This window comes from Cetorhinus maximus, chromosome 14 (assembly GCF_964194155.1).
Source record: "Cetorhinus maximus chromosome 14, sCetMax3.hap1.1, whole genome shotgun sequence".
Taxonomy (NCBI): Eukaryota; Metazoa; Chordata; class Chondrichthyes; order Lamniformes; family Cetorhinidae; genus Cetorhinus; species Cetorhinus maximus.
The window spans coordinates 23807005-23829316 of record NC_135892.1 but is presented as its reverse complement, the minus strand read 5'-3'; the positions used below and the strand labels follow the sequence as shown (position 1 = coordinate 23829316).

Here is a 22312-nt window from a genome sequence, read left to right as displayed (position 1 = left end):
GATGTGGTGGGGAGGGGATAAATGGTTACAGGGTTGGTAATGCTTTTGAGACTTGTTTCCACAATAGAATGTGGAAAGACTATTAAAAGACTGCAACCCCTTAACACCAAGCTATGGGATTGATAACCCAGTTATTATGTTCATTATTGTGTTCAGCTGATTAGTTTTCAAATTAGCTAACCTGAAGAAGTTTTCCATTCCCTTGATTAAAATGTGTAGTTTTTTCATGTGCCTTTCTGTTTATACTGCTCTGGCAGGTAAAAGAATTTCATAAGGTGAATTCTAAACTTGTGGAAAGTGTCTGACCTCCGTTTGACATTCTTTATGCTATGACAGTTTAAGATCAGGAGCCAGTCATTTTGAAGGAATGTAGTGTCTTTCATGACCTCAGGAAGACCCAAAGCTCTTAACAGCCAATTAAGTACTTTTCAAGTGTAATCATTGTTGCAATGTAGGAAACACTGGCAGTCAACTTGGGCACAATAAGCTCCCACAACCAGCAATGTGATAATGACCAGATAATTCTTTTGTGAGTCTGACAGCATCTGTGGAGAGAAAGACAGAGTTGTCGTTCTTCAGAGCCACCCAGGTATCCATATTGCTACTTAGGACCACCCACCTGAGTTGTTCTCCATCTTGTGCTTATCTGTCCATTGGGTTCTCTGCATCTAGGAGTCATGTCTCTCATTGCTGTCCATCTAGTAGGCAACCCATTTCTGTCTCTTCTGTTAACCCTGTGCCCGCAACTTCTTCCTAGGTGATCGCATTCTGGAGAGTACAATTGAGAAACCCCTTTCCAGTAGAGTGGCCACTTGCACCTTGACACACAGATCCTGTACTTGATGGACTCAGTTTTCCTATGCATGGTGCAAATGCACTGCCTTTAGGGTCCATAATGGGGCCCATCTTACATCTCATACGTTATGAGTGTTCCCTGAACTACCATCCTTTTGTGTCGAACTGTTCAACTTTACAAATATAAATCTTGTCATGAGTTTCCATGTACACCAAACTTTTGCAAGATTCCTACCTCCTTATGCTCACTTCGCACATGTATTATAGAAAAAAAATCCTGTCCAAATTCATCCTGAAGCTGAACTCTGGTTGAGGTTGAACTTCACACTCTTCTGGTCATCAAGTTTCACTCATCAAACTTTGCCCTCTAGCAGCTGGAGTGCGATTAATGGTGAAGGGTGTCATTGTAGCAAATGAGCCATTTTCCTTAAAAATGCGGACTTGGAATTTGTACTCAATGTTAAACGTTAAGACAATGTATGAAACTGGGGACTAAATTATATCTGCCTAAATTATATCCCTGCCTTGGTATTGACTCCATGTCCAAACCCATGGTGATTGACTAATATTTCTATATCTATTTATTTCGAGGATTAAGTCACCAAGAGTTAAATGAATAAATTGTACAGTATAGTGATTCAACCAAGACTGACTCTTGTTTAAATACAGATTTTTAGCTGAATGAATCCTCTCAGTCTTGAATATGTAATTGTTCCGATTGCAACTTCATATATAGCTTCTATACCACAGACACAACATTATTATGAGTGGTTCTTCTGATCTTTTGGATTATATTGCTCATCTGCAAAAGTGCACTTTACAAACGCAGAAGCTTATATTGTGCACAATGTTCTAAATTTATAACTGCATAGTTTATTGGAACAAGAAAGAACGAACTTGCATTTATATTGTGTTTTTCATGGCTTCAAGATTTCCCAAAGCAACTTTACAGCCAATGAATTTTTTTTGAAGTAGCCACTGTTGTAATGTGGGAACATGGTAGGCAATTTACATGCAGCAAGCTCCCACAAACAGCAATGAGTTAATGACTAGATAATCTGTTTTACTGATGTTGATTGATGGATAAATATTGGTCAAGAGAAAAGAGAGGCACCCTGCTCTTCTTAAATAGTGCCATGGGATCTTTTATGTCTACTTCAGAAGGAAACTTTAATGTATCATCTGAAAGATGAATGAATGTCTTGTGTCCTTAAGAATCCTACAGAAGGAATGTTTAAATGTTGGCTCCAATTTTACAACTACCCATGGAAGAGCTGAGCTCCTCCCCAGAGTTGGGTCTGGTACCAAAACCTTTTTAACAACTCCACAACATCGCCCTACGTCCCTCATACAACTGAAACCTGCATTTGTGCTGCCTTTGCTGTCTTTCTGTCCTTGGTATCCACAGTGTCATTGTCTGCGACCTCTGCTGCACAAAATCCTGTAGTCCCATCAACTCTGTTCTTTCTAAACTCTAATGGGCAGTCCATACTTCAGCAAATTGACTGAGATCCATGACCTCGCTTTCAAATGCTGCTGTGACCGTTTTCCCCTCTACCTTGGTAATGTCTTCCAGCCATAAGACCTTGGAGGCATCCTCCACTCATTTGACCCTGATTTACTTCTTATTCTCTGCTCCTTGTGTTCCACAATTGGAACATTGTTACATGATCCTGATCTCTGGACCTCCCTAGATCCATCTGTCCAGCCATTCTTCTCCCTGCTTTCAAAAGCCTAATCATAACCTTTCACCTTGTATATTGGAGCTCTCCTCCTGATTTTCTTTTTTCTGAGTTGCTCAACTTATTTTCTGTGCTTTTTGCCAATTATTTAGAGTTGTGTTCCTATAGATGAGGAGTGTTTTATCGATGATACCACTTAGTTTGGAAGTTCACTGCATGAGGATTGGCAGATGTGAATTGAAGGCTTGAGAGTAGGTAATGCAGCACTCCAGAATGCCACTACAATGTTTTACTTTCCCTCACGTATTTTCTGCCTTTACCCTGTGTCTCATGGAGGTAATGATTTATTGGCTATAAATTTTTCAAATGCAACTATACTTATTGCAGCAATCAAGCTATGGAGGACAGGATGCCTTTCGTTCTGTGTTTGAATCTTAAGATTGACTTTGTCATGATTTTTTTTAAAGAAAATAATCAATTATTCATACTGTTAAGTGTTAGTAAAGAAATAATGAAGATCCCTTTTAAGCATGAGAAAAAATTTTGAATGTGATGACAGCAAAGGTTTCAATGGAGAAAAGAAACCGAAACCACCATCTCTTTCCTCTGTACTTTTGAGCGTATTCAGCATTTATGATCATTGAAACTGAACTTAACTGAAGTTCATTTGACTGTAATGTTTAACTTTTTAAAGTTGAAGACAGTGTGATTTCCTCGGGAAAGCTTTAATCTATTTTTGAGTTAATTTGGAAGTCCATCCAATATATTGCTATTCTTCAAAATCTCAGTTTGCTCCTACAAAAACTAATGCTCCATCTTTCAGCCATTAAGACATTCTCCGTGCATTTAGAACTGTTCCTGAAGTAACATTATCTGTGGCTAAATAGGGATGGGTATTGGTCATCCATTAGCTTCAGTGGAGGCTTTTCTTGAGCCTCATTCTAAACAATATTTGTTCTAATTTTCTTTAACAATAGTTTTGGAATCTATTTTTTAAGACATTTATTGCTTCATTCTACTGGCCTCTGCACCAGTTAGAACAGAAATGTAGCATCCACTATATTGATTGAGTCAGGATGCAACTGTGGTTTTCAACTCCTCTGCAGCTAGACTTTTCAAAAATAGTTTCACATTATTTTGCAGTGAACTGTAATACTAAACCCAGAAAGAGCTTTATGTTCAAGTAATAGTTGAGCATAATGGGAGAAATTAGGTCTAAAAATTGTTGGGTTTTGTTTGGACAGGTGGTTAAAAAGCTAAACATCTGATAGGAACTCAACCTGTCTTTCTTTCATTCCTTCAAGGGATGTGAGCTTTGCTGGCTAGGCCAGCATTTATTGCCCATCCCTAATTGCCGTTGAGAAGGTGGTGGTAAGCTGCCTTCTTGCACCGCAGCATTCCAGGTGGTGTAGGTACACCCACAGTGGTGTTAGGGAGGGAGTTCCAGGATTTTGACTGAGCGACAGTGAAGGAATGGCGATATATTTCCAAGTCAGGGTGGTGAGTGGCTTGAAGGGGAACTTCCAGGTGTGTTGTTCCCATGCATCTACTGCCCTTATCCTTCTAGACGGTAGCAGCTGTGAGTTAGGAAGATGCTGTCTAATGATCCTTGGTGAGTTCCTGTAGTACATCTTGCAGATGGTACACACTGCTGCCACTGAGCGTCAGTGGTGGTGGGACTAAATGCTTGTGGATGGGGTGCCAATCAAAGAGGGTTGCTTTGTCCTGCATGGTGTTATTGGAGTGTTGTTGGAGCTGCACTCATCCAGGCAATTGGAGAGTATTCCATCACACTCCTGACTTGTGCCTTGTAGATCATGGACAGGCTCTGGGGAGTCAGGAGGAGAGTGACTCGCCGCAGGATTCCTAGCCTCTGACTTGCTGTTGTAGTCACAGTGTTCATATGACTGGTTCAGTTTCTGGTCAATGGTAATCCCCCAGAATGTTGTTAGTTGGGGATTTGGTGATTGTAATACCATTGAATGTCATGGGGCGATGGTTAGATTCTCTCTTGTTGGAGATGATCATTGCCAGGCACTTTTGTGTGGCGCGAATGTTACTTGCCACTTGTCAGCCCAAGCCTGGATATTGTTCAGGTTTTGCTGTATTTGGACATGGAATGCTTTAGTATCTGAGGAGTCAGCACTGGTGCTGAACATTGTGTAATCATGAGCAAATATCACCACTTCTGACCTTATGATGGAAGGAAGGTCATTGATGAAGCAGCTGAAGATGGTTGGGCCGAGGATACTACCCTGAGGAACTCCTGCAGTGGTGTCCTGGAACTGAGATGATCGACTTCCAATAGCCACGATGATCTTCCTTTCTGCTAGGCATGACTCAAACCAGCAGACAGTTTTCCCCCTGATTCCCATTGACTTCAGTTTTACTTGGGCTCCTTGATGCCACACTTGGTCAAAGGCTGCCTTGATGTCGAGGCAGTCACTCTCCCCTCGCCTTGAGAGTTCAGCAAGTCAGAGGTTAGGAATCCTGCGGCGAGTCACTCTCCTCCTGACTCCCCAAAGTCTGTCCATGATCTACAAGGCACACGTCAGGAGTGTGATGGAATACTCTCCAATTGCCTGGATGAGTGCAGCTCCAACAACACTCAAGAAACTTAGCACCATTCAGGACAAAGCAATCTTCTTTGATTGGCACCCCATCCACAAACATTCAGACCCCCCACCACTGACGCTTAGTGGCAGCAGTGTGTACCGTCTGCAGGATGCACTACAGGAACTCACCAAGGATCCTTAGATAGCATCTTCCAAACTCCTGTAATGAGGTCAGGTGCTGAGTGACCCTAGCAGAACCCAAACTGAGCATCAGTGAACAGGTTATTGCTAAGCAAGTGCCGCTTGATAGCACTGTTGATGCTCTTTCGAGTTATCAACAGTCACAGATTGCAACTCTTTTCGAGTACAATCACAGTTCTTGGTTTCCGGGAGTGGGACATGAACCCACAACCCTCTGATTCAAAGGCGAGGGTGCTATGAACTGAGCCACAGCTGACACCTCATATAGCACTGTTGATGTCCCTTTCCATCCCTTTTATTGATAATCGAGGGTAGCTGATGGGGCGGTAATTGGCTGGGTTGGATTTGTGCCGTTTTTTGTGTACATGACGTACCTAGCAAATATCCACATTGCCAGGTAGATGCCTGTGTTATAACTGTACTGGACCAGCTTGGGTAGAGGTATGGCAAGATCTGGAGCACAAGGCTTCAGTACTATTGCCAGAATATTGTCAGGGCCCAAATCCTTTGCAGTATCCAGTGCCTTCAGCCATTTCTTGATACCACATGGACTGAATCGAATTGGCTGAAGACTGGCGTCTGTGATGCTGGGGACCTCCGGAGGAGGCAGAGATGGACCATCCTCCCGACGTTACTGGCTGAAGATTGTTGTTATCTTTTGCACTGATATGCTGGGCTCCCCATCATTGAGATTGGGGATATTTGTGGAGCCGCCTCTTCCAGTGAGTTGTTTAATTGTCCACCACCATTCACGGCTGAATGTGGCTTAGATCTCTTCTGTTGGTTGTGGAATCGCTTAGCTCTGTCTATCACTTGCTGCTTATGCTGTTTGACATGCAAGTAGTCTTGGTGCTGTAGCTTCACCAGGTTGACACCTCATCTTTAGGCATGTCTGGTGCTGCTCCTGGCATGCCTCCTGCACTCTTCGCTGATCCAGAGTTGATGCCCTGGTTTGGTGGTAATGGTAAGAGGGATATGTTGGACCATGAGGTTACAGATTATGGTTGTATACAATTTTGCTGCTGCTGATGGCCCACAGTGCCTCAGAGATGCCCAGCTTTCAGTTACTAGATCTGTTTGAAATCTATCCCATTTAGCATGGTGGTAGTGCCACACAACACAACAGAAGTTATATTCAATGTGAAGACGGAACTCCGTCTCTGTCCGTAAGGACTGTGCGGTGGTCACTCCTAGTGATGCTAGGAGACTTCACAGGGTCCAGTGTTGATGTTGAAGACTCCCAGGGCAACTCCCTCCTGACTGTATACCACTGTGCTCCCACCCCTGCTGGGTCTGTTGATGGCGATTATGGTATCTGGGACGTTATCTGTACGGTATGAATCCGAGAGTATGACTATGTCAGGCTGTTGTTTGAGTAGTCTGTGATACGGCTCTCTCAATTTTGGCAATGGTCCTTCAGGGTTGACAGGGCTGAGTTTGCCGTTGTCGTTTCTGGTGCCTAGGTGAGTGCTGGGTGGTCCGTCTGGTTTCATTTGTTTTAGACTTCGTAGAGGTTTAATGCAACCGAGTGGCTTTCAGCGGAGGGCATTTAAGAGTCAACCACATTGCTGCGGTCTGGAGTCACATTTAGCTAGACCAGGTAAGGATGGCAGATTTCCTCCTCTAAAGGGCATTAGTGAGCCAGATGGGTTTTTACATCAATCGACAATGGTTTCATAGTGGTCACCAGACTTTCAATTCCAGATTTTTATTGAATTCAAATTTCGCCATCTGCCGTGGTGGGATTCAAACCTGCGTCTCCAGATCGTTACCCTGGGTCTCGGGATTACTAGTCCAGTGACAATACCACTACGCCACCGCCTCCCCTTGTCATTGTTGGTTGAAACGAAGGTGGGACAGGAGGTGAGCAACCCATCTGCTGGCAGGGTTACTCATTTAAGTATTTTAATAAGACTGCCTTCACTTTAACAGTAATTCTATTTTGAACCATAGTCGACAGGGTTTCCCTGGCTTCAGGAAAGCTGGCAGGTGGAAAGTGGTGTAAGGAAGTCTGAATCTGAGAGTAATATCTCTTTGCAACGCTGCCAGTGGGCCAGTAGAGGGATGGAGGTTATACAGAAGGGGGAGGAGGTGGAAATCGAGGACGAGCAGGATGGGGAAGTTGTCCAATAAACTAAATAATGCTTTGTGAGAGGAAGGTGAGGGGAGGTGTGCTTGGAGTAGACATCTAGGTTAAAGTCATCAAAACACAGCTCTGTGGGAATCTGTGTGCTCCTATAACTTAATTGGTGGTGTTATGATCCCAGCTGAGGTTACCCCAGGACAAGCCTGATCCCAGAGTGGAACCCAGCTCAATAGATCCTAACTTTTATTTGTTTGTTTAGATACGTGGAGAGTGGCTACTGAACAGGGCCACAAAAGTCAGCTGATGAAAATTTAACAAAAGAATTACACATTTATCTAAACAAGAAAAGATGAACTATATTACAATACTTCTTTCTCCACAACTACACCTTTACAGATATAAAAACAGAAAATGCTGGAAAAACTCAGCAGATATACACAGACAGCAGATATATACAGATTTGTAAGGATAACACAAGTTACAAAAGCTGTCTTATACTTTCATGATCACAGTAAGTACACAGTCCATGTAAACCTATGGCGACCCGTAGTCAGGCACATGAGACTCTGAAACCAAGTGACAGATGCCACCTCAACCAGATGCAGTGGACCTCCTCAACTCCCCCTAGACACTTGTGACAACATGAGCCAATCAGTCTCACTGAACTCCCTCTTTCACATGAGGGATTCAAATCTCCACTCTCCAAGAACTCGCTTTGGAATCTTCTCCCAAACCGATGCTTTCTCTCAGACGCCTTCTGCAGGGTTCACCTCCAGGGTTTCGTACTCTCCTTCCGATGTTGCTCTCTCCTGGGCCACCACATGCATTCAAGCTGTCTTCCATGCACTTTTTCTCACTGACTCAGCTGTCAACAGTACACCACCGCCCACAACAAATAGTTACAGACCTTCAGTTGTTTCTTTGGACCTTCTTGCCTCTTGCGAGCTGTTCTCGCTTTGAAACTGCTTTCTGCAGCTTTTGTTTCTTTAAATCTGAAGCTTGGAGCCTCTCTCTCTGCCCCTCATTCTTAACTTCACGTAACAGGACCTTTTCCAGGTTCCTGTCCTTCCTTTGACTAGAAATCTTCTTAGGACTTTCTCCTGTTCCACTCCTCTGGATTTTGGGGTCTTTTCTTTGGCTTGGGACTGCGTATCTGTTCCCTTTGCTCCAGTCTCTCCTGGCAGCTACTTTCAAAACCAGCTTCCAAATCAAACTGCCATTATTTGTTTCTTGTGTGTGTGTCTGTGGGAGGGTCCTGCCTTGCTGGACCCCTGTTGCTAGGCAACAGCCCAGTTTCTCTACTCTTGTTGGTTTAACTTAGCTTAGAGTCATAAAACTTTCATTAGAAATGCAGGCACCTTTTTTAAAGTGAAACTAAAACTCCATTTGACCTCTTAACACAAATACAGAAATACAAATCAAACTTAAACTTTGAAGCTAAAACTCATTCCTAACATTTACAAATACCAATATAACTTACTTAAACTATCTCTATTTCTTAACAATGGTGTTATGGCACAGTGGATGGTAAATGCTAAGCTGCTCAAATCCCAGAGGGAACCTTGAAACAACTGCCACAACTGTCTTGCAATTTGTATTTTTATTTTGATACCTTGACTTCAGTAGTAATAAGTCCACTGAATCTGAGGTATTTAACAAAACTAAATTAAACATTTATTAATAATTTTAAACACATCATAGGTCTACGAATTACTACTATGATAACTCCTAGCTCCCCTAATTAATCTGACTCCCAGTTACACCCCCGTTAAGGCAACAGTAAAAACAAAATCGATTTTAACAGACCCAGGCAAAGCACACAATACCCTGGACAGGGACATTCACAATGAATTCTCTTAGCTTCGGTTCCTATAGGCAGCAGCTTGGTACATAGAGGCTGGAAGCTTTTCACACTTAGTAGTTCTTAGAGTACCTTCCTCTTACACATAACCTTCTCTCATTTATACATATTTTCCCCTTTGAAAGCAAATTTCATTGTTTCAATATGTCTTTAGACTTTACCTTTCTAATAATAAAATTGGTACTATGAAAGATTTTTATCAGTAAGCTTTGGGAAAAATAAACATGCTGTTTGGCTTCTTTTGGCTAAGTGTAACATTTCACCCTCTCCTTTGAAATTCAAACTACTCTGGCTTATCTAAAAATGCAATCTTTCCTTTACACCTCACATTCTAAAGCTTCAGCCAAGTTTACTTATTTAGCATTTCAAAGCTAGCTTCTCTTCTGATACATCAAAGCCTTCAGACCACCTGTCTTTAATTCAATGAAGTCGTGCACGCACACACGCGCGCGCACACACACACACACACACACATATATATCACTGTCCCAACCCCACTATTCCTACTTTACAATAAATCCCAATAACATTGTGGAAATTATTATATTTTCATGTCAATGGGCACTGTAGGGGTGGGGAGATGAGCTCATGCGAGGTACAGGTGTTCTGATTGGCGAGACTGGAATTTGCCTGGTTCTGTTCTTAACTAACAAGTTGTAGCCAGGGAATTGCCTGAAGTGGCTTCCCTTCCTACTCCCATATCGCTGGCTCTGGAGTCCCAGAAGATACTATCCTCAACCAATTTTATTTGCCATTTACATGCTACGCCTTGGCCACATCATCTGAAAACACATCAAATTCCACATATGTGCTGATGACAACCGGCACTACTTCACCCTCTCTCAACCGCCCACAATGTCTTTAATTTGTCACGCTGCTTACCCAATATCTAACACTGGATGAGCAGAAATTTCCATCAACCAACATTCGGAAGACTAAAGCTATTGTCTTTGTTCTCTGCCACAAACTCCATTCCTGTATCACTGACTCCACCCACCTCTTTGGCAACTGTCTGAAGCTGCACCAGATTGTTTGAAATCTTGGTGTGGTATCTTGTCCAGACTGCCTACTTCCAGGTCTACAATGCCGCTTGATTCTGCTGCTGCCTCAGCTGATCTGCTGAAAGCCTCATTCATGGCATTATTATCTCCAAGATTTGTCCATTTCAGTGCTTTCCTGGCTGACTTCCCATTTTGCACTTGAACTCTGAACTTGAGCTCATCCAAAATTTGCTGCCTGCATCCTAGCTCATGTCAAGTCCCATCCACCCATCACTTCTGTGCTTACTGACCTACTTTGGCTTCCAGTCCACCAGCATCCCAATTTTAAAAATCTCACCCTATAGTTTTAAATCCATCCATGGCTTTGCCCCTCCCTCTCTCTACCCTCCCTCAGTCCTACATCTTTCTGAAATCTCTGCGCTCCTCCAATTCTGACCTTTTGTGCATCCCTGATTTTTAATTGCTCCACCATTGCGGCAGTGCTTTTAGCTGTCTAGGCCCTAAGCTCTGTTATTCTCTCCTTAAACATATCTTATATTTCTCTTCCTTTAAGACACTCTTTAAAACCTACCTCTTGGCCATCTGTCCTATGTAGCTAGATGTCAAGTTTTTGATTGTGTTCTTGTGAAGTGCCTTGGGATGTTTTGCTACACAAATGCCAGTTGTTGCTACTTGGTGACGTGGGTGGGCTTCAATCAGTCCAAATAACAAATTTCTACTCTATGTGAGGGGATTGCCAATTGCAGGTTGGGCATTTAAACATTTGTGCTTATGGGAAGACGAAGAGACTTCTGGGTGAGATAGCATAATATATTTGTTTGAGGGGTGGGGAGAGGGGAAAAAAGGGAAAAGATTGGGTTTCAAATCCAATATTTTCTTTCATGCTTGTGGGAAAAGGATTGTGAGGCATGTGGAATTATAGTTCTACTGCTAAACACTGCTATTAACATTTTCTACTTGTGCTTTTGTCTTGTAAGATGTTGATTAAATTACCCTAATATCTGGCAACTGAAATCTAGTCAGGACCATTTTGGTTGTTGATTTGTGCTGGGTGTGGGTGATGGTGGTGAAGTTTGCTGTTATTTCTGCTTATTTGGTCGGAATGTATCATGGTCTGTTGGGGGTTTCGGGTCAGGGGGATCTTTATTCTGTCACTTCAAGATGCTGTTTTGCAACCTTTCTGGCTCCATTTACGTTCTTTTGGGTTTTTAAGAGGTCAGCTTTCAATCAGGAAGGCTTTCAGACATGTGATGATTTTTTTCAAAAATTGTTTGTTTCTCAATATGATTCTTAGTTTCATTTTAGTATGCTTTTTACTGGTTTTCAGCACTGCTCAGCTACAAAGTCAGATTTACAAAATTTGTGGATGGACCATAATAGATCTGCCTTGCTTTCACACATTTCCTTTCTTCAGAAGATACACCTATTGAGTTACGTGCTTGCTATGGCTCAGTTGATAGCAGTCTCACCTCTGGAGTCACAAGGTTCTGGATTCAATCTCACTCCAGGGCTTGAGCACAAAAATCAAGGTGAACACCCCAGTGTTGTTATGAGGGAGTGCTGCACTGTCCGAGGTGCCATCACTTAGATGAAGATATGGGGAGTTATCCTCTGTGTCCTGGCTACAATAAATACATTACTGTTTGTGCACAAATTGGCTGCTGTGTTTCCTATTTTAGAACATTGGCTGCACTTTGAAAGAACTTAATTGGCTGTAAAGCACTTTGAGACATCCAATGGTCGTAAAAAATGCTATATATAGGTAAATGCAGGACTTTTTTTCTTCAAGATTTAATATATTGTTTTGCGGTGCTGTTTACACAATTTGCTGGTTTTTTGAGGTAGTTGCAAATTTATTCTTAGACAGAAATGCCATTGGATTATTAAACAGTTTGAGGGATATAACGTTTATTGCTGCCCTGCTGTGCTTATTGACCTAGATTTGTAGTCAGTGGTGAAGTGATGTTGCTGCCCATTGACCTTAAAGCTGGCATGATTTCTGGGGTGTAGATTTAACCTTTACCTAACTGTTAAATTTCATTCTGACAACAGCTACGGGAGTCTCCTTTTGTCACGAAGCAGGTTAAGCAGTCAACCTCATTGAAGAATTCTCTCAAACCGCAAAACAGGAACTAAAAAGCACTTTTCCTTCACTTTTTAATCATTTTACGGTGTGAGAAAAAGATTGGACATATTACATGAGATTAAGGTTGAAGGTGAAATATAAACTTGAAATTTTTTCTATTTTTAAAAAATTGCTCTTTGGTTACAGTAATGGAGAAATTTGACATGACACAGACAAACAAAAAAAGGTTTTTAGGCCAGAGAGGTTGTTCAGCATTTAATTATGACTTGGTGCACCATTTAAAAATCTGTTTATACCAACAAGATGTAACTTTTTCAAGGACTTTTATGGGCGAGGCTAACTGCATAAAAAGTGGAAGTACACGTCAAATTAAGTGATTTGTAAGATTTCCATCTGTGAGGACAACATACCCTAAGGAGGAGTGGGAAATCACTGAAGGCAGCGTTTTTTAAAAAATGCACATGTGTGGATGCTAAAAGTTGCTGTCCATTTCACAGTTGTAATAATGGCATATGCTGACAGTTTCACAGTCATTACAGCTGCAACTATTCGGGCCATTTAGCTATGTAATATATTCAAAGCACAGCTTAAAGGTGCAGTACTATAGAATCCTGAGATCACTTGGCTTTTCTAATACATAATATATGTCTATCTAAAGGAGATGATGAATGAAATTCTCTGCTGTTCTACTGTTTTAGTGAGAAGCGAAGGCACCACTAAGCCGGTGAAGAAAAGATGAGACAAGTCATCAGGTAGCAATTAAATTACAGCAATTTTGGATTTTAAAAGCTGAAAACATGTAAGACAAATGTAAGCGGTAAGAAGTAACTTCACAGGTCTACCCTTTGTACAATTCCATTCCTACCTATCTGAACCTAGCCTACTTAGATCCAACAGTATCTTCTTTCCTCTCTCTCACAGGCTGCCATCTCCAGAGACCCCAAGGATCTATTTTTGATTGCCTTCTCATTTATACTGCCAGAGACACAGGGTCTGCTTCCACATATATAATAATGGCATTACATCCCAACCACAGTGCTTGCCCTGTTAGCCGCCTCTATTTTGTCAAAGTACATGTTCAACATTCAGTCTTGGGTGAGTCATGATTTCTTGCCACTTAGTGTTATGAAGACGGAACCCATTGTCTTCAGCTCCCATCATAAACTGCTGCTTCTCACGAATTCTGCCCTCCTCTTTGGCCTGTATCTCAGGCTGAACCAGATTCTTCCACAGCCTTTTTCCTGTATGGGCTGGGTTTAGATTTAGATGCTGTATTCTCTCCATCACAAAGACATTCCACCTTTCCGACATGACTCTTATGTCACACCCAGTACCAGTAAAACTCTCCTTCATGCATTATTTGTCTCCACATTGATGACTCCAATGTTTGTCGTCTTGGCAACCATTCGCAACTGTCCATAAACTTCAGCTTGTCCAGTATGCTGCTACATCTCCCCTCTTTCTCACCAAAGGCTCACTCATCCAATGTTCCTGAGCTCACTGGTTTCCTGTCCCCCGCCGCTCTCCCATCCTCCACCTCAGCTCCCCTTCCCCACCCCCCCTCAATCTCAATCTCTCTCTCTCTCTCTCTCTCTCTCTCTTTCTTTCTCTTTCTTTCTCTTTCTTTCTCTCTCTTTCTCTCTCTTTCTCTCTCTCTCTCTTTCTCTTTCTTTCTCTTTCTTTCTCTTTCTTTCTCTTTCTTTCTCTCTCTTTCTCTTTCTTTCTCTCTCTTTCTCTCTCTCTTTCTCTTTCTCTCTCTTTCTCTTTCTTTCTCTCTCCCCCTCATTCTTTCTTTCTCTCTCTCTCTCTCCCCCTCTTTCCTTCTCTTCCCCCCCCCCCACCCCCCGCTGTCTTCCTCCCAACCCCCTCCTCCTACCACCACACGGCCCGGTTGCCCGGCCCCTCCCCCGAAATGCTGTCGGACTGGCAGATGGCATAGGACAGCGAGCACATGGGTGATTGATGAACTGGACTTTATACATGTTAGGATAGGGCAGCAGAGTGTTGGATGAATTCCGTTTCATGGGGGGTGGAGTATGGGAGATTGCTTAGCTCTCGTAGCCAAGAGGTAACAAAGGTATGCATAAGCAGCAACAAATGAGCTGAGGCAGGGATGAAATTATTGATAACAAAATCAAAAATAGCTGGAACTACTCAGCAGGTCTGACAGCATCTGTGGAGAGGAAGACAGAGTTTTAATGTTTCGAGTCTATGACTCTTCATCAGAACTAAAGAAAGATAGAAATGAGGTGAAATATAAGCTGTTAGAGGAGGGTAGGACAGGTGGAGCTGGATAGAGGGCCAGTGATAGGTGGAGGTAAAGAAGAGATTGCCAAAGATGTCATAGACAAAAGGATAAAGGAGTGTTGACGGTGGTGATATTAGCTAAAGGATGTGCTAATGGTGACATTAAGGGTGGAAAGCAGGACGAGCAAGTGACAGATGGCCCCATTGGGGGTGGGGTAGGAGGAAGAGATTGAAATAGGTTAAAAGGTGGAGATAAAACAATGGATGGAAATAAATTTAAAAATAACAATAGAAATAGGTGGGAAAAGAAAAATATATTTTAAAAATATATTAATTATAGGAAAGGGGGCGGGGGGAGGGGGGATCGGAAAGGGGGTGGGGATGGAGGAGAGAATTCATGATCTGAAGTTGTTGAACTCAATGTTAAGTCCGGAAGGCTGTAAAGTGCCTAATCGGAAGATGAGGTGCTGTTCCTCCAGTTTGCGTTGAGCTTCGCTGGAACATTGCAGCAGGCCAAGGACGGACACATGGGCATGAGAGCAGGGTGGTGTGTTGAAATGGCAAGCGACAGGGAGGTCTGGGTCATGCTTGCAGACAGACCGAAGGTGTTCCGCAAAGCGGTCACCCAGTCTGCGTTTGGGCTCTCCAATGTAGTGGAGACTGCATTGGGAGCAGCGAATGCAGTAGACTAAATTGAGGGAAGTGCAAGTGAAGTGCTTCATTTGAAAGGAGTGTTTAGGCCCTTGGACGGTGAGGAGGGGGAAAGTAAAGGGGCAGGTGTTGCACCTTTTGCGGTTGCATGGGAAGGTGCCATGGGAGGGGGTTGAGGTGTAGGGGTGATGGAAGAGTGGACCAGGGTGTCCCAGAGGGAATGGTCCCTATGGAATGCCGACGGGGGGTGAAGGGAAGATGTGTTTGGTGGTGGCATCATACTGGAGTTGGCAGAAATGGCGGAGGATGATCCTTTGAATGTGGAGGCTGGTGGGGTGATAAGTGAGGACAAGGGAGACCCTATCATGGTTCTGGGAGGGAGAGGAAGGTGTGAGGGCGGATGCGTGGGAGATGGGCCGGACACGGTTGAGGGCCCTGTCAACCATTGTGGGTGGAAAACCTTGGTTAAGGAAGAGGGAAGACATGTCAGAAGAACTGTTTTGGGAAGTGAAATTATTGATGATATGGCAATGAAAGTAGGCGGTCCTTGTGTGGGAGCAGATGTATGTTTGGAAGCTCATCTTGGCGCCAAATATGACACCAAGATTGAGAGAGGTGTGGTTCAGCCTCAGACGGGTGGCAGGGAGAGGGTTTGAATTGGTGGCAAGGGAACAGAATCTGTGCTTGTGACTGAAGATGATGACTTCAGTTTTCCCAATATTTACTTGAAGGAAATTTCGTCCAGGGCTGGATATTGGGCAAGCAGTGGGACAAATTAGAGACATTGGTGGGGTCACAAGAGGCGGGATGATAGAGCTGAATGTCGCCTGTGTGTGTGTGGAGCCTGATGTGTTTTTGGCTGATGTTGCTGAGGGGTGACATGTAGATGCAAAATAGGATAGCAAGGAAAAATCTTTCGGGGTTCTCCAGAAATAATGGTTCAGGACTAGGAACCTAGAGTATATTATTTGGTGTAATAAAATTGTTGTTGTGAATTACGGGTAACATTTAATGTACAACAGTGCATGCTTGTTGAGATAAGCTTCTAACCACACATCTGTACGAAGAATGCCTACTTCCATTTGCTTGTACATCTCTCTGCACCTGCCTCAGATCATCTGCTGCTGAAACTCTCATCCATGTCTTTGTTACCCCTAGACTTGACTATTTCATTGTTTTCATTGCCTCCCATCTTAGACCCTACGTAGATTTCAGCTCACCCAAATCTCTGCTGTTCTGTTCACGCAGTACCCTGTGCTCACTGACACATTAGCTCCCAGTCTTGCAGTACCTCAATTTTAAAAATTCACATCCTTGTTTTCACATCCCTCCAAAATCTTGTCCCTAATATCTCTAAACTCCTGCAACCCTATCAACCTCTGATTTTTGCTCTCCCCCCAATTCTAACCTCTTGTGCACCCCTATTTTAACTGCTGCACCATTGGTGGTCATATCTTCAATTGCATGGGCCCTAAACCTTTTTTCCTTTTGAGATGCTCTGTAAACCCTACCCCTTTTAGCAAGTATCTTGTTATGTGCCTTGGTGCCAATTTCTGTTAATGCTTCTGTGAAGTAGCTTGAGACATTTTATTCCATTAAACGTGCTATATAAATGGAATTTGTTTTTGTTTTAACTGAAATAATGCAGTGCACTTGTGACTTGAGTTACAGTTAAAATATTTAAGCAGGAACTATTTGTTTAAACATTTTTTTTCATTGTTCTGTTAACCTTAAAGACCATATCATTTTTGTAGTGTTCAAATTTAAGATGGCTGATTCACATCATCAATCTTTTTTAACTCCAGTTTTTCTGCAAGTTGCAGGGCCAGGAACTGGAGCAAAAGTTAGTGACATGATTGTATGAGTTCTAGTTGCCTTAACTGGGTGAAGGTTGTGAAAATTTGATTGCTCTATCTTATCAGCTAGTACTTGGATTGAAAATGTTTTCTGGATTTGAAATATTTTAATTGGTGATACTGCAATTTTAAGACAATTGACAACTATTGCTGACAATAGGGATACAGTAAAATTGAAGCGAAATGCAGTTTTCTAGTAGCTTTGTTAATTTACAGTCACCATTTTGTCATGATGAATAGTAGGATACAATAGTTTTAGAAACATGTAGGATACAGGATGATTATTAAGGCACCAAGATTAATTATTGTGATTTTCTTTAAATTAGTGTGGAGTAATGAATTCACACTGGCCAGTTGCCCTTGTCCAATGTGCATACTTAATTGAATGAGGTCACTGATCGGCTGCATTCTAATCATGTCTTGAAGCTGCAATGTATTTTGTTATGACCTCGACCGACAGCTCTAGTTTGTTCAGTGTTCTAAAGTGGATTTTATCGTTGGAATACCAAATGTTGCAGATGTGTGGAGAATTCATAATTCATATTACATAAAACGGTAACAGTGCAGAAGAGGAGGCCTTTCAGCCCATTGTGTCTGTGCAGCTGTCTGCACGAGCAATTCAACTTGTGTCTTTACCCCCTCCTCCTCCTCCAACTACCAGCTGGTGACCATGGACTTTCATTTGATTGGCCCCTGATTATGCTTGGCAAAGTACTGCAGTGGTTTGGCATCGCCTTCTGCAGTATGGCTGACCAGGAAATTCTCCCATTCTTATTGCCTGCCATCAGGTGCATTGGAAGGATTTCCAGGCTGATAATCAACCTGTTTGGCCAAATTATGAACGCATTTTCCATGGCCATCAAGTCCTGAAGTTGGACTTGAACCCGGAGCTTCTAGCCCAGAGGCAGGGACGCGACCACTGTGCCACAAGCCTTCCCTGTAGCCCTGCAAATTCCTTCCCTTTGGAGATTGATCCAATTCTCTTTTGAAAGACACGATTGAATCTGCCTCCACCAGACTTGCCGGCACTGTATTCCAGACCCTAACCACACTCACTCGGTAAAGATTTTTTTCCATGTATCGCCATTGCTTCTTTTGCAAAAAACATACCCACAAGACTTGATGGATATTGTTATGTGTTCCATAACCTTGCACGTAGTCAGTATTATTTGGTCCATCATTTGGAATCATGAGATGGTGACTCTAATTTTTGTACAGTATCCATATTTCAACAAGCGCTGTGATAGTCAGAAATACATGCATGTGGGTCACCTGTAACATTTTCAATATTTTTCTTTTGTGTTCTCTACTTAGGTTCGTATTGTGTCAAAAACAGGTTGTTGTAGTTGGTGGATGGTAGGGAAACAGTTCCACACAACTATACAACCCTTGACTATATTGAAATGCTGTTGTCTGGATGTGTGGAAGTTGTTACTCATTCCCTTCATTTGCACGCTGGGGGAGAAATAAAGGTTTTGTTGGAATCTTGCAATTTGAAAAAAAATACATTCTTTTATGGGATGAGTGTGTCAGTGCAAGGCTAGCATTTATTGCTCATCCCTAATTGCCCTTGACAGGTGGTGGTGAGCTGCCTTCTGGTGTAGGTATACTTACAGTTCTGTTATGAAGGGAGTTCCAGGATTTTGACCGAGTTGACAGTAAAGGAACAACGAGATACTTCCAAGTTAGGATGGATGGTGTGTGGCTTGGAGAGAATTTGGACTTAGGTATTTTGTAATTTGACTTAGTGCTTTTTCAATTAAGACTTTATTTTTTTAATTTTTTAAAACTATAGTTATGCCAATTTGAATTTTTATGATGTAAAAGTATTTTAGCTATTAGTTTAGCTCCTATTGCTAAGGGTTTTAATATCAGAATGGATAGATAAATGATTGGTTTGTACACGGCCTCAAATATAATCTACTTTTTGGGTGGCCTGAATCCGTTATGGCAACACCATTTGATTGGTGGCTCAGTTGGAGATTTCGGGACTAAGGTGAGTGAGTAATGCTTTTGCTGATTCTTACCTAATGATTATTGTAGATCATAAACATTGAAGGCCAAGCTTATCTACAGTGCCTGCTTGTTTCATATTTTGGTTGTTGCCCTCCAGTCTTGAGATAATAGATATTTGGGAAGTCAGCCTGCTCAAGACTTAGGAATTTGAGTAATTGAGTTATGTGAAATTGATAAAAGGTTGGTATTTTGTCAATCTCTAGTTTCGATCCTTCTTTGTCATTGAACATCCACGTGCAAATTAATATGATCTATGGAGAAAATCAGTAAAAAGCACCGTGCCTTTAATAAATTTGCATGCTGTCATGCCATTTTATTCAGATGATCTTCCTACACTATTGTATACAGGCCTATAACTCCTATCTTTTTTCCCCTCCTGGGCCCGACTTCCCTATTTCCTCCCCTAACTCTTATACAGGCATGCCACCTTGTTTTCTTTTCTTCCCCTTTAAGACTTTGTTTCCTGTCCCAACCCATCACTACTCTGCCTTCCTGCTCTCCTGCCACCATCCCAGGTTTGAATTTTCCTTCAATAATCCCTTTGTCTTTTTCTTGTCATTTTCAAAAGTGCCCATTAAGGCACTCTTGCAGCAGTCTTAGGAGGAGAATCTCAACTACCCTTTCCTTCTCTTTTGCTAACTTTCCAATTGAGGGCTAACATCACCAACCTCCTTCCTGCCCTCATCACCTGATCCACCACTGTCCCTTTAGAACCTACCAGCTGATCAGCAATCATTGCACTTGAGTGTCAGTTCACTGGCCAACGAAACTCTTACCATCTATCACATTGTTGTGGATAATTGCAATACCAGCCTGGCTATGATTGAAACTTAGCTCATGGGTGGTGAAACCTTGTCCTGACTGAAGGTTTTCTGCCTGGCTGTTAGGACCGTAGGAGTAGGCCATTTAGTCCTTCAAGCCTGCTCTGCCACTCAGCAAGACCATGGCTGATCATCTACCTCAATGCCTTCTTTCTGCTCCCTTGATATCATTTGTATCTAGAAATCTATCAACCTCTGCTTTGAACATATGCAATAACTGAGCTTCCACAGCCCTCTGGGGTAGAGAATTCCCAAGACTCACCACCCTCTGACTGATTAATTCCTCCTCATCTTGGTCCAAAATGACCTATCTCTCGTTCTGAGACAGTCTTGAGAGGGTTCTAGACCCTCCAACCGGGGAACCATCATTCCTGCATCCATTCTGTCGAGTCCTGTAAGAATATGTTACACTTCAATGAGGTCACATTTCATTCTTCTAACCTCTTGAGGTTACTGGAACAATCCTGCCACCCCAGGGATTAGTCTGGTGAACCTTTGTTTCACTCCCTGTATGGCTCTGTATGATCACCTGCTCCACACAAATTGCTAGGGTGAGTGTGTGCCTCCAGTAACTAAGTCATACCATGATCATCCATAGACATTGGGACATCTTGCTCGTGTATGTTGTTAGCCAGTTTTATCTCTTCACCATGTAGCTCAACGCCTAAACCACCTCTGCATTGTAAGAATGCTTGTTGAGCATTCAAACTTAAGTGAGCTACAGTTTGTTATAGCTGAATGCTGGTCAGACCAAAGTCATCATCTTTGCCTCTTGCTGTAATGTGTACCCCACCACTGATTTCTCCCTCCCTAGCTATTATTTTGGGTTGAACCAAACTGTTTGGCATTGCTGGCATTCAATTTAATCCTGAGTTGAGTTTCTGACTCCATATTCTTTCCATCGTAAAGATTGCCATCTTCCGCTATAGTAATGTAATTTGCCTCTACCCTAACGTAACCAATCAGCTGTTGAAATCATCATCCATGCCTAGGTCACTTTCAGGTGAGTAATCTGGTACTTTCCTCTCTGGGCTGTCACCCTCCTTCCTTTGTAAATCAGCTAATCCAAAACTGTGCTGCTTGTATTTTGCCTTGGATCAAGTCCCACATGCACATCACTTCTGACCTTGCTGACCAATATTGACTCTTGGTGTTCAATGCCTCAAAAATAAAATTCACATCCTGTTTAAAATCCTACATATCCCATACCTTTCCGACCATTGTAATCTTCTACATCTCTGAAAACCTCTCCTCTCCCCTACCCACAATCCTTTGTTCCTTTAACTCTGGCTTGTTATGCAACCTTCTCTCCCTAAACCCCTCTGCTGCTCCAGCTCTTTCCTCCTTTGAAACTATTCTTAAAATCCATCTTTTTGACTAAGCTTTTGATCACCCTCCTAACACCACCACCTTTAGCTCAGTGTCCATTTATTGATTGTACTTTTATGAGGCATTGAGGCACTTCAATGTTAAAACACACACAATTTTTTGTTGAGGTCTAATTCTGAATTTTCTCTCTTGGTAGAAGGTTCTGCTTGTCCATGCAGACATGGAAGTGGTCAGGTTTTTTTTTGCACACTGTCTAAAATGTACAATCTCCTATGTGCAATTTACCTTGGCACTTCCAGGGTTGGGAAAGGATCAGTTAGCCAGGGTAACTCTCTTGATTGCTGTCTATTTTCCTTCCCTTACTGGAAAGTGCAGGTATTTGGAAAACTGTTGACGATTGGGTTGGCTATGATGTTCACCATGGTCAAGCACTGACAAAGCTGCCACGTGAAGAATGACTGATAGCTGAGTTACTGGAAGCAGCTGGTTTTCATGGATCTGTTATACAGAAAATCTGCTTTCAGAAGAGAATGGAAGGGAATTTTCAGGACGGAATGAAGTTTAGGGAGAGAGCAGTTCCAGCACCCAAGGTTCGTGCTGATTCATGAAGTTTGAGAGCAAGCAGTGGGATCACCTGAAGGCCTCACAGCCTCTTCCAGCATTTGTCACAAAGCTTTCCAAGTTAACTTGTGTTTCACATTTGTGTTTCTCTGCATTGGATGGACTTGGAACTGGCAAATGGACTAGACATTGAATTTATGAAATCCTTGACTTCCGCATGGTCATGTTGCTATCTGAAAGTTTTTCTTTCGACTGGATGCCTTTAAAATCCTTGCCCCCATTTAATTACAGAACAGGAGACGTGAGCTCCATCTGGAAATGCAAAAGCAGTAAATTGACTGGTCAGAGAATTTCTGAAGAAATCCTTCATTACTAATTTTTCATCATATGTACAAGTAACTGGGTAGTGTTTTCTCAGGTTCATACTGACTTATAACACATTGGCATCAACTTCCATGTTGGCACCAGTAAAACCCAAGTTTACATTGGCAACTGAGTGAAATCAGTCAACTCTCCTGAAATTTGTGGATTTTACCCAGAATTGCAGCTCGAGTATCCTGCCTT

The 22312-nt window shown here is 42.4% G+C and overlaps 1 protein-coding gene across 3 annotated transcripts in view; it reads left to right on the top strand.

The window, feature by feature from the left end:
• LOC144689525 (son of sevenless homolog 1) overlaps window positions 1–22312 on the top strand; it is a 275662-nt gene that overhangs the window by 4965 nt on the left and 248385 nt on the right. Inside the window, exon 1 of one of the 3 annotated variants that reach the window (XM_078556671.1) lies at window positions 12961–13019. The exons of the other annotated variants lie outside the window; for them this stretch is intronic. The gene's annotated coding sequence lies outside the window, so the exon portion shown is untranslated. Of the gene's footprint in view, window positions 1–12960; window positions 13020–22312 lie in introns of those variants that run through there. 3 annotated transcript variants of the gene reach the window in all.